Consider the following 13204-nt stretch of genomic DNA (forward strand, 5'->3'; position numbering starts at 1 on the left):
CTGCTCCTGGTTTCTCCTGTCCAATCCTATAAGCAGTTCTTCCAAGTCCTTCTCTGTCTGCCTCTGCTGTCTCTATGCTGATGCTCCTGCCCTCCTGGAGGCATGATTTCCCTCTGAGGAGTTGAAGGTCCGGCCACTTCAAAGATAAAATGTGTCCACCCAAGATTTGAAGTGGTTAACGTGGCCAGGTGGGCCAATTAACCCTCCAATCTGCACCTGGAGGAGGAGCCAGGGAGCAGGGATTGATTAAATGGGCTCAGCTGGACAGGAACAGGAAGGGTCTGTGTAAAACCCAGGGGCTGAGAGCAGCTGGGGGTTGCAAAGAAGTAGTCTGCAGTCATTCCCTGGGTGAAGGAAAGCATGTTTGGGGCTATAGGGATAGGTAGCCTACAATTACTCTCTAGGAGGGGGGAGTTTGGGCTGGAAAACCCAGAGAAGGGCGGGAGCCAGCAAGGTAGAAAAGGCAGCAAGGTATGGGGTAGGGCAGACACTGGCTGCTGATGAAAGGGCCCCTGAGCTGGAACCTAGGGCAGGACCAGGTTCCCCTAACAGCCACTGGGAAAGTGAAATGGACCAGAGAACAGGAAGCAGACTATCTGGGACAGTTGCTCTTGGAAGACTTGAATACCACAGAAGGGGAGAACCATAGTGACCTGCGTGGAGGGCCAAGTCACACAGAGGAAGATGCAGCTCCTGGAGTGAGAGAGAGCCTGCAGGGTGCAGCAGTGAGAGGTCCCTGTGACAACATTGTATTTATTTATTTTTTGGAAGAAGCTGAAAAATCTCCCTATAGAATATAACTTGGCTGTAGAAGGCTACAATTTTGATATGTTTCAGCATTCCAGGAGAGACAAGAACAGGGATGGTAAAAATGTTGCAATCTTCCAAGGGTGAAATGACTGTTGCGACTAACTTTTCTTCAGACAGCCACAGTGTTCTACATCTGTGTTCTGTTCCCTTCCCCATCCCGGGCCTAACTCCCTCTTTAGTTCCCATCACCCGCCACCTCTCCCATTCTGCACATCTCCTGTTTGTAAGGGGGAGGTAAGATTGGGGTAACGGGAGAAGCTCTGAAACTGTGTAACCTTTCAAGGGACAGGAGACTGCTTTACTAAATTTAGACAACCAACTATAAGTTTTCCATAACTGTCCTATCCCTAGCTGGGACCTTTCCAATACTCCCCTCCCTTGCCTCTGCCTGCATAGCCCCAGGACCATGGCTGCCTGACTGCTGGCTGAGAAATGCAGACATGAGGGCACAATGATTTTTTTTTTCCTTAATCTATTTTTAAAAGTGCTTTTAGAAGCTGCATGCATGATAGTGTTTAACCAGAAATCAACAGAACAAGTGAGTTATAACCGTGTCTTGCTTGAGGACTGTGTGGGGGGGGGGGATGGAGAGCAGAGTGAGGGCTGGATGGAGGGAGAAAGTTGGAGGAGTTTGGTAAGGGGACGGCATGTGACAATGCTGGGGTTTCAGCACTTGTAATTCAGACTCAGAGACATAACGCATGGCTCGCTGTCCAGAGAGGAAAAGTCAGTGTACAGTAATTCAAATGCCCTGTATCTTAAAACCCGGCATTTAGCATCAGAGCAAGATAGGATAATGGTGGGGAGGATGGAGGTCCGTTGTACTTTACCAGCCTCGGGGTCTGGTTCCTGCTGTGGCTTGGGGGACACCTCAGTTTCATCAGGGGGCTTCCTCAACTGGCCTCTCCAGGTAGAGGTGCTGAATCGCATGCTGCTTGTCTTCTGGGGCATCCCCCAGGTCCCTGCTGCCTCCTGGCCCTGGCAGCCCGTTGGACAAGGTGGGGATTGTGAGCCACTTCAGGCTGTGTATGTGGAGCACTTGACAGCATCTGGTCAAGCTCCTGATAGAAGGGGCATGTACGACAAGTCTGCTGAAGTGACTGTGAGTCTTCGGGCTTACTGAACAGGAGCCTCAAGTGCTTAATGCGGCTGGAATGAAGCCAGAGTCCTCTGAATGCCCACCTGCTCCTACCTCCATGAAATTTCCCTCTGGAGGTGAATCTTCCTGCTGCTCCAGCTGAAGTTGTGAGGAGGATGGTGTATGCTGATGTGGTACTCGTGTGGTCGCCGGACCAAGTGGCTGCTCTAAGCTGAATCCATTATCCCCTGCACTGATCTGTAAAGAGAGCAGCGGAAAGGTCTTCTGATTCTGATGTGGTCAGCGCAGCATGCTGTTACTAATGGGGGGAAAAAGGGGGACAGGAACCTTTATAGATCAGGTAAGGGTCAGGAAGAAAAGGGTTCAGTGCATTGTTGGGACGACTGAAACTCAAGACCTCCTACATGCCCCTTACCCCCATCCACTGCAAACCGGCACAGGTACGGGGCTGTGCACAGACAAAGTATGTCTACAGTACACTTAACTACCATGCTGGCACAGCTGCTGCACTACGGCTGTGTCTCTGTAGCGCTTCAGTTGGACACTACCGATGGTGACGGGAGGGGTTCTCCCATCAGCACTGGTAACCCACTTCCTCCAAGAGTAGTAGTTAGGTTGATGGAAGAATTTTTCCGTTGACCTCGCACTGTCTGGACCTGGGGATAGGTCAATATAACGGTGTCTCTCATGGGGGTGGATTTTGCTGATTGTAAATTCCCTGTGTAGACCAACCCTAAGGCATGTACTCACCCATATTCCTTAGGCACCCTCCCACCCTCCACTAGCCTTCAGGCATGCGCTTCTGGGGTTTAGGTGTGGACCATCGCGGGATTATGGCATAACTCTGGACATGTACGCAAATACAATTGCTAGTATAGATGAACCCTTGGCGAATGTTTTTCCTGGCATGCTCAGTAAGGTGATTTTTCTGTAGTTCTTGCACTCACTCCTCCTCACTCATCAATATTTTTATCGCTTTTCCCCACTTGCTTGGCATTTGCTCTTGTTTGTAACTCTTGTTAAATAACCTGTGCTTTGCCTTTATTGTGTGTTCCTAGCAGCTCTGCAGTTATGTTGTCACTTCCCAGAGCCTTTTTCTTTGTCAAATTTCTGTTGAGATCTTTACTTCTAAGTAGTCCAGCGTCTGCTCTTCTCTTTTGCCCTGGGAAGCTTCTCCAGTTCAATTTCATCTCCTGAGCTTTGCACGTTGTACAGTCCCCCCAGAATATTCTTTCCATCACTTTGTTTGCCCTCAGTTATCTGCTCATGCTTGTCTGTCTTCGCCAACATCTTCAACTCATGTGTCACAATCACTACTTCTTCCTTGCAATACAACCCCTGTATTACATTTCTCTTCACATACTCTTCTGCTTCTTTATATTGTTCACTTATCCAGTTGTTTGTGTCTCTTTGCTTTCTGTTTTATCTCTCTGGTCAACCTATTGTACTTAGCTTTTAGACTTGCATCTTCCTTTTTATTCTTTTAGCTTTCTGTACTTGTCACTCAACTGCAGCACATCCTCTGTAATCCACCTTGGTTTCTTCATTTTGTCCTTGTAGCACAACACTCATAATCCATTCTTACACTGCTTCATGTCTCTTAAACATTCATTTCTTCTTTCACCAGAGACATGTTTTTTCTGCACAGCTTCTTTGTATTCTTTTCTGATATCTGACTTTCAATTTGTCCATGTCATGAATCTCATTTTTCAGGACTTTTTTGATTGTTCTCAGGCCCAACCTCATTGATGCCAGCACAAATTTATGATCTGATATTGGCTGCAAATGATTTGCATGACAATACACTTGATTTCTATGTGCGATTCACAAGCATAAAGTCGATCATGGTTTTCATTTGCCCGTCTGGTAATAACCAAGTCTTTTTCCTCTTCAGCTTTCTTTGTTGAAGCAGCATATTCATTATAACCAGGTTGTTGTTCAGGCAAAAATTGAATAATTTTTCTTCTTTTATTTTTTTTTCACCAAGTCCAAATCTGCCTGTTGCTCCTGCTCAGGAATTCCAGTCCAATTCTACTTTTGCATTAAAATCTTCCATCACCAGTAACACTTCTTCTCTTGAAACTCTTGTGTTGCTTTTTGTAGATTATAAAAGTCATCAGTTTCAATTTAACTGTCCTTTTCCATATCTGGAGCCACTTAATATTCCTACTGGGTGCTTGTATATATGGAGGTCATCACATTGTACCTCCTCTACTAGCTGAAATTTAGGACATAGAAGTGATGTAATTTTATTATTGTCACTGGACAATTGTAGGAATGTCATTCTATTTCTGTACTAGATGATTGCATATAAGACTCAATAGGACTCCGTCCAGGTGCTTTCCGTAATGTTAAAAATAGTTGGTTTTACTCATAATTGCTTGGAAATTTTAAACCAAAATCTGCTTCCTTACTAAATATTTTTTTCTCAATGTGATATGCATGCAAATCGTTTTGTTGTGGTATGGCTACCCCTGAATGCAAATTCTTTTGTTATGGTGGAGCTACCTCAAAATGCCATCAGTCACTTTTTTTTTTAAATAATTCATGGATAGGATTCCCACTTATTTCTCACTCAAAAGTTAACACTGCAGTGGCTTGTCCTTCTGGCTGGAGAGGTCCTGACAATGTCATGCCTGCACAGGAGGTGATCAGGTTAAACATAAATTTCTCCCTCTCAAAGGGAACTATATGGCTTTAAATAAGCATTTTGCTATGTTGAAAGCATACTATATGCAAATACATGTCCTTTTAAATTGGTTCCTCAGTAATGTAAGAGTTCATGCCATACTGTAGATTTTGGGTATCTGCATTTTAATGAGGACAGAATGCAAGCTACACAGAGGCTTCAGCTGGCTTGATTGGTGGTTATAAAACAATGCATTGATTGCTGTTAACATCTAAGGAGCTGTGTGTGCAGATCCTCCATCTCATAAGGAATTGATTTGTAGGTACTAATACACTTCCTTTCACTAAAATAAATGCTATTTTTCCAATGTGAGCTCATTCAGTTCTGTGTTTACTACAGAGGATAATCTAGTATTGCTTAGAAATAGAAAGCCCGGTAAATTTTTTTTTTCCTGACACAGCATGCAGGGTAGACTCGGCCTATTCTCTTGCTTTTGTTGTAGGGGCCAGTATCGCTTATGTTGTATAGTGTGTACAGGCAGCTTGTGGGGAAAACAGCAGCAGTTACTTAAGAATGCTCTGGACCATCTATTCCTATTCCTTGTATCTCTTCAATGGGAAGATCTGCACATTGCACTGATTTATCAAAGTATATCCCTTATAGATACCTACATGGTGGTATGAGAATACAACCCATAAAATGGCAGCTTTGAAAAACAGAAGGCTCCCACCCTGTGAGGAGAAAGGAGCCGCTTGCTAATTCAAACTAGTTTATGGCTCTTTAGAACAGAACACTATTTAGGAGCCCAAATATGGACTTAAGTGCCTAATTTAAGGTTCCTGCTTTTAAATGTCTCTTTACCTAAATCCTTTAGCTGGCTGCTCTAGCAGACTCATTAACCACTTATGTGGACCAGACAATAGAGAGGGGAAATTACCTAGACTCACCTAGAACTAGATTTTTGCAAAGCGCTCAGGACCAATTTTGCAGTATTCATCTTCCACAGTCAGGGCCGGATTTTTCAAAGGAGCCAGGCTTCCATTTAAGCTACTCAGAAATGGCCAGATTTCCAAAACTGCTCAGTCTCCTGTGCACTCCTAATGCACTGAGCTCCTCTGAAACATGGCCATAAGTGATCCAGAGAGGTAATGAGCAGCTGCAATTCCCAATGATATCAAGGGGAGATGGAGCAGCCCCGCAATTTGCAGGTAAGGGTCCTATAGGACTGTAACTGATTTGTTGTAACATTTTTGGTAGGGCCCAAGGCCTCTGGCAAGGGTTTAAGGAGCAGAGCTTCCTGTACCTGGGCAACGGGGGGTAAAGCCCCCTACGTAGGCATGGCATGATGGAGGGGTGGTGGGTCCAAATTGGAGTGACATTGCAATCCATTGTGCCAGGTTGAAACACCACTCTAATTTGGGGTGGTTGGCAAGGTAGCCTGCACCCCCCTTCTGAGTAAAATTCTGATTGTACCCTAGCTCAAACGCTGGTGGGGCTGGGCCTGCTTTCTAGAATACTGGTGGGACGTGGGGCCCGTGGCCCATATATGTATAGGGCCTGATCTGAAGTCAATGGGAATCTTTACACTGAATTCAATGGGTTTTGGATCAGGCCTTTAAAGAGCAACTATCCCCACGTGAATCCTGCATGTTGCCCTGATGGCTGGGATGCTTTTGCTGTCTCAACAGCTAGGGCAGACACTTGTGGTATCTCCTGAGACAGTGGGGTCCCTCCCAAACTCCTAGATGACATGCATACACCCTGTCACATCAACACACAAATTCTATAGATTTAATAAAATACACTGAATATATGTAAAGATGTGACAGTAGATGTGACCATTGTGAAGCTTTTAAAAGTTGGTGTTCTTAATATGGGTAGTGGGGAAAATATCTACCCTTTCTGTGAATGTGGTACATATGAAAGCAGCCAGCTGGGCCGTCCCATGCTGTAAAGCCCTCTAGCATTCTTATTTATACTTGTTTTGGTTGGGAATGCCTTCTTTGGGACTGAATCAGCTCCTTCCTTGCATGGTCATGGCTGGTCCAGTTTCATATGGGAGAAAAGAGATGGAATTAATCCCCACAACAAATGTAAGGGGGAAAAAAATTCTACTCTTCTGTGAAATAAAATGTTCAGCTGCGTGAGTGATTGACAAATATTCCTGTGCTCTGAGTACAAAGTGGATTCTGAGTTAAGTTGCAGACTGAAATCACTGTCCTCCTTGCTAGATGTCTTCAGGGAGATTGCATCTCTATTTAATATTTTCCAAACAAGTCAGGTTAATAAAAGCATCCTTATTTTAGAATTTAAAGAAGTCTACTTGTGTATATCAAAGCAATTCAGTTTAGCAGCTGTGCACTGCATGTCTATTCCTTGAGAGAGTTAAATATCTGCAGACCAAGAATTGGAAATTTGAAGAATTGTTTCAGAGTAGCAGCCGTGTTAGTCTGTATTCGCAAAAAGAAAAGGAGTGCTTGTGGCACCTTAGAGACTAACCAATTTATTTGAGCATGAGCTTTCGTGAGCTACACCAATGAAGTGAGCTGTTGCTCACGAAAGCTTATGCTCAAATAATTTGGTTAGTCTCTAAGGTACCAAATTTTGAAATAACACAAGGTTGTATAACATGGTAACTCTCTCTCCATAATGGGCTGCTGGGGTACAGATGTAGAGACTGGGATTTAATGGAGTTTAATATTTGATTAGTGTCCTGAAATCTGTGATTCCCATAGAAACAAAAATTAGTCTGTTTTTGTCAAAAAGTGACAGTCTGTGACTTGTTAGAGCAGGCAGGATAACATCCGAGAGTTAATTTTTAAAACGGCAAGATTTAAAATGAACTCTCGTAAGATAATATATACAGGCATCTGGGCATGTTGGAAGCGAAGAGATGTAATAATCTTTTCTGAATTATTTATAAACCATTTATCAGAATTAGCCACAGATGGGTCAAAGAAGCAGTGTGCAAATCCACATCCACCTCAGGGTTCTGCTAGTATGACAGTTTAGCACAGAATAGTGTGAGAATCTGGGGTTTAGTTTTGATGGCACTGAAATCTTGCGAGCTCTTCTCATGAGACTTTGGTCTCAAATGGCAGAAATCATGCATAGTCAGATTTCTTTTAATTAGATTTCTATCACTGGGCTCTATCTCTATTAGAGGTAGAAAAAAAGGTCTCTTCCAGTTATGGAGCTAACCCAAACTAAAATATAAGAAAACAGAAGCTTTTGAACTTGGGATTTGAACTGACAACCCCTGAAATGTGGCAATACAGTATTCAGATTTGATGTTCTGGTTTAGGCCCTTCTCTCACATTGATTTGAGGAAGGGAGGAGAAATGGAAGACAAAATAATGGCATTTTAGTAGGTACATGAGCAGACATTGTTTAAGTTTCTTTGTGTGTGTGTGTGTGCGTATATAACTCAGTGGGTTTATGTTGCGGAGTGGAAGTGTCAGTGACTAACGCTTTCATTGTCCCTTAGAAAGCTCATCTTCCCTATCATGAAGAAAAGTCAAGGCATCGCCTTGCTAGTGAATACACCTGCTTCCTAATGACAATTTAGCTTTGGCTCAGATATGATTCTAGTGGAAGGTTCAGTTATATCCCATTTATTCAGAATAAAATACACCTTGCTTGAGGCATCAAATAACTTTACATCTTTCTCTCATTCTGCAGAGGAAAATGGGAACTCTGAAATTATTACATTTTAAATCCTTTTGGGGAAGTAGGTGTGTGTGGTTTTTTTTCTTTTTCTTTTTTTTTTTTTTTTGTCCTGGGATGGATCCTGCTGCCAATGTTTAGTCCTTTATTCTGGTAAAACTTCCACTAACATCAATGGGAATTTTAAGGATTTAGGATTATGCCTGTTACATTAAATCTGTCTCTGATATCATATGTTACGATATGCCCACTTAATCATTTCACCTCTCATGTCCACGTACATTCAAGGTACAGTCCTACAGGGTTAAAAAAATGCAAGGAGCTAAAAACTATTGAAAGTGATTGACATTGTCAGGAATCAGGCAGACCAAGTCTCCAGGCAACCTATCAAGTGCAGCCTGCCAATAGTTGGCTGCCTAATTGATTGGAGGAGGCAGCTGACCAGCTCTTAAGTCCAGCAGCAGTTCAGTGGTTGCTCAGAGGATTTGCTCATGATTGTGATAGTACCTATGCCTGCTTGTTCCCAGTCCTACTCCTGCCTTTACCCCTGCCTTGCCTCACTCCAGGTAACCTGGTCCTGTCCTTGGGTTCTGATTCCTGACTTGGGCTACGATCCTTGGATCAAATTTTGATTCCAGCTCTGACCCTTAACTCTGGCATCTGGTTCCTGAGTCTGGCTCTAATCCCTGGGCACAACTGACCATGTTTCAGTCACTGACACTGTAGTTTTTAAGCCACATTCCTGCCATCCTCCTAACATACCTATTTTATGGTATATATGAACTCTTCTTAATAGAGCATGTAAATGTACATGAAAAAGAAACAAATGGATGAAGTAAAGGAATTAATGAAACTTTAGAAGTAACCTGGTTTAAGAGGAATGCAGTTTAAATGAAATATTCTGGTGAAAGTGTGTTTTACAATTTACATAATTTGCTTGAACTATGACATGGTAAAATGTATACAAAATGTATTTAAACCCTATTTTAATAGACCTCTTCCAACCAACCTGTACTTTATGGATTATTATTCTGTAAAACAGAGCTAATAAATTGTGTATGTATAGAATTTGAGTCCTTTATTGTTGAGCATCCACTGTTCAATTTAAACCCTTCAATAATCAATATATAGGAAAAAACTAAGACTTCCATGGAGCATAAGTGTGCTTTTCGTGGTGGTGATTAAATCCAGAACATGTCACAATTTCTGCGATGGAAAAAGGAGACTCTGCTAGAGATCTGAGCTCTTTGGAACATTTAGCAGCAACTGATGATGATGGGTTGGATAGAAATTAGACAGTAAATGAGTGGCAAGATAATTGAGGCAAGGTATGATGGCAAATATGTGAGAGTTTACGTGCCTCTTTCATAAGAGCTAGTGAGCTAATGAACTATAGTATTAAATAAAAAACACAAAAATCTAACAAGGAAACCCTTCCAGTGTCAGAACTTCTCATAGTGTAATTTATCATCCTATGGAGCAGCCCCAGAAGTATAAGCTCTCTGAAGCTGAATGTGTCATTTAGGGAGACAGGTATTAAATCACAGGTGAAAGCTGGGATAGCACAGCATGTTCATAATATGGCAATGAACTGGGAGCTAACAACAAGAGAGCTATCTAATGGTGAAGACATCATTAGCAGTGGATAATTGACAGTAGAATGAAAGACACAAATGGGTAATAAAATTCCTGCTATGCACCTGTATAGTGTGTGTGTAGGGGGGAATACAAACTCCCTTCCTGTGTGCCAGATATGCCCCCATTCCCTGCCTTTTTATTCAAATCACCTTTTCTTACCTATTGCTTTCTCACAACTTTCCAGCTTCTAGACATAAAATGTTCAATTTTATGCTTGATATTTTATTGTTTTGGATTTTTATTTACCTGACTCAGATTACAAAAACCTCCAGATTAGCGGTATGTCCCTTTTATATGTCTGTAAATTGCTGTTTACATCTATGACCGTCTAATGATCATCCTCGTAACACCTCGACACAATCTATGGGAGTCACAATCCAGATCTGAGCAGAGAGTTTTGCTTAGAGTCGGCAGCTACATAGTTGTAAGGAGATGGGTGGACTAATGCAGGACTAAGGGACTGATTTAAACCCATAGAAGTAAGAGGGAATCTTTCCACTGTCTTCAATGGGCTTTGGATCCTGAGTATCTAACTCCAGATCCTTGCATTTCTAATTTGTATCAAGGTGTCTTTTCCTAGAGTTGAACATGTCTTTTCATCAGTCATTGTGTCACCTAAGAGACCTACTTTAATACGTAGCAGACACGTCTGCTACCTTTTAAGGTTACTAGTAGAAAACTTCCTAAGGACTCTTCTAAGTGGCATAAATTGCCAGTGATATTCTGTAGGATTGTAGAACTACAGGGTCACATTTTAATCTGATCTCTGAATTACATCTGCAGGTTTTGAGCATGCCACTGTTCGTACGCACACAACTCCTTATGTTTATACAAATCACATAGTCGGATAGCTTCCCAGTGCAGGGTTTGTCATTTCAGAAGACAACTTTGCGGTCAGTAGAAAATCAGTATGCCTAATTTTTCCCCTCTTTCTCTAACCCTTTGTTTTCATTTCTAATATGACCATCAGCATTGCATCTGTTCACCAAATTGATCTTTTAAACTCACCTAATATTAATTTAGGATATGGTGAAATGGTTGCTGTCCTAAAGTCAGAATGCTCAAATCTTAGAGCAGGATATGAGTATTTCCCCCAATGACTTCAGTAGGATTTACTTGTAACAGGCCATGGGAGAATAGGGCTCTAGGCATTGTACATTTTCACTGACAAAGGTTTTTCTATAGAAAATTAGAGTAAGTTATATAAAAATTCCAATCTAAAAAAATGACACAAGGCAGATGGGAATATAGAGTTAACTTTTTGTAGTGAGCAGATTTACTATTTGTCTATTGAAATTTATCAGTAAAATGTAGATATAATTAAAATAATGTTACTTTTGCTGTTTAAAAAAAATTGTGATGAGTTTGAGGGATATTTATTTAGTCAATTACAACTGCTTCAGGGGCTTCTACAATAGCACTTTGTCCTCTTGAATATCATTAGAACTGATGGAGATTAACACTTTTGTCTCCATGGCAATGTGGTCCTATATTTCCTTTTTTCCTGGGTACTGGACAATTGACATAATTATGTGTACATGATGGACTGTGTGTTCTGTTTTACTATTAATATCCTCAGGCAAAATCAAATGGCTGAAATGTCACTGCTCTCCATTTTGTTTCAAATACCTTTTTAAATTTGAAAGGGTGGGATGTAGGAGGGCTTAAGCCTAAGGGAAACGGGAGAGCCATAGTACTAAGGTATATGTACAGTATATAGTTTGCTTTCTCCATTGAACTTCCCTGGCTTGGTTTAGACAAAATCTAATCCTTTGTGAAGGGAAATTTAAATGCTGGATAGACAATTGAGGAAACTGAAATCCTCTCTCCGTACAACTGGTATGGTGGTGCAAGATTTGCCCATGCTGCCTCACCTGTGATGAACAACCTAGAGTGATGTTTCCCAGGGGTACCCAGGATTGTGAGACATCTCGCTACCATCTGCCCTTAGTGTGAGGAACCCTTGTCTGTGCCTGCTGGAGGTCAGCTCCATGATTCCAGTGGCCACAGCCAACACAAGCACTCCCTTTTAGACCTAAGCGGGCTCTGCTGTCTCTCTCCACAAGCTAGCAGAGGGCACACTCCAATCCTCGAGCCCTCTGAGCATCTCCCTGGAGAGTCCAGCCCCTGTTCCACTGATACTTGCAGTATTCGCAGATTTGCTGCTCCCAAAGAAGCAGTGCACCCCAGTTTACCAGTTACACCTTAGATTAGCACCTAGACAGTTTTGTAGGGAAAACAAGTACAAGTTTTATTCAATAAGGTATAGAGATACAAGTGATAGCAAGTAGAAATATTCATAAGGCACATTCTAGAACCTAGACTTCCTTAAGTAGATACTTTCATGTCTTATAGAGCAAAGCTCGACCAAGTTCTTCCTGCATTTTACAGCCAGGCTTGACTGTGATCTTCTGTTCCTGAGACACTGGTAGCTTGTCTCCTTGGTGAAAGGACCAGGGTCTCTGTTGACAGCCCCAGATATATTAACAATCCATTGTTCATATTCATTAACAGGAAGCCCCCCTGCTGGTTCCTGTGGCTCTCCTCTCTTGTTGGTGTCGCAATCTCCTGATGAGCCTTAGGCTCAGTATACAAATAGACATGCATTGTGAGGTGGACAATACCCACTACACATTGACCAAAAAGCAGATAAGTGTCTGTACCACTTGCTTGAAAGGAACATTCCTGAGGTATATCACCTCCTGGTCACTTGCCTTAAGAACATCATTTTCAATAAAGCCACAACTTCTTAAATATTATCTGTGCATATATTTGCAGTGATTATGATGACAAGTTGACTACTGACTCTCACTAGAGACCTCACATGCCACCCTCTAATGAATTATTATGCTTAGATCTGACCCAGGAGATCCCAGTAAAACTCTGTGCATCCCCTCTGCTCTCTGCCAGCTGGCACCAGGGGTTCATGGGGCCACACCTAGCACTATGGTAACATTCCAAAGTTGCTTGGCAATGAACTCAAACACTGGGATTTGGCAACAGCACTTTGATCATTGCCAAGCAAGCAATTGCATCTTTCCATAAGCCAGCTTCTGTGCAAGCTAGCTAAAAGAGCCAATCTCAGGTAACTACTGAGAATGCTCATAGATGATGACAGTTGGGCATGGTTTTCTGTTTTATAGTTCTCCCATGCTTGGAGTGTGGGTAGGTTGTTTTGGGGTTTTTGGTTTTTTTTTTGTTTTTTTTTTCATTGCAAATGAAGATTTTTTTTTTCTTCAAGATTTCTGTCTTTAAAATTTCCTCTTTATAGGCCAAATCATGAGAGGTGCTGAGCATCTGTAACTCCCATTAACCTGCATGCTCCCTAGTAAGAATTTTATTTTGCAAGACATTTGATTATT

The 13204-nt window shown here is 42.0% G+C and overlaps 1 long non-coding RNA gene across 1 annotated transcript; it reads left to right on the plus strand.

Moving 5' to 3' along the window:
- Positions 1-359: 359 nt before the first annotated feature.
- LOC122462609 lies at positions 360-12537 on the plus strand. Its single transcript, XR_006285287.1, has 3 exons — positions 360-1348; positions 7672-7909; positions 12357-12537. It is a non-coding gene; the product is annotated as an uncharacterized LOC122462609 (long non-coding RNA).
- Positions 12538-13204: the final 667 nt, after the last annotated feature.

Source organism: Chelonia mydas, chromosome 12 (assembly GCF_015237465.2).
Source record: "Chelonia mydas isolate rCheMyd1 chromosome 12, rCheMyd1.pri.v2, whole genome shotgun sequence".
NCBI lineage: Eukaryota > Metazoa > Chordata > Testudines > Cheloniidae > Chelonia > Chelonia mydas.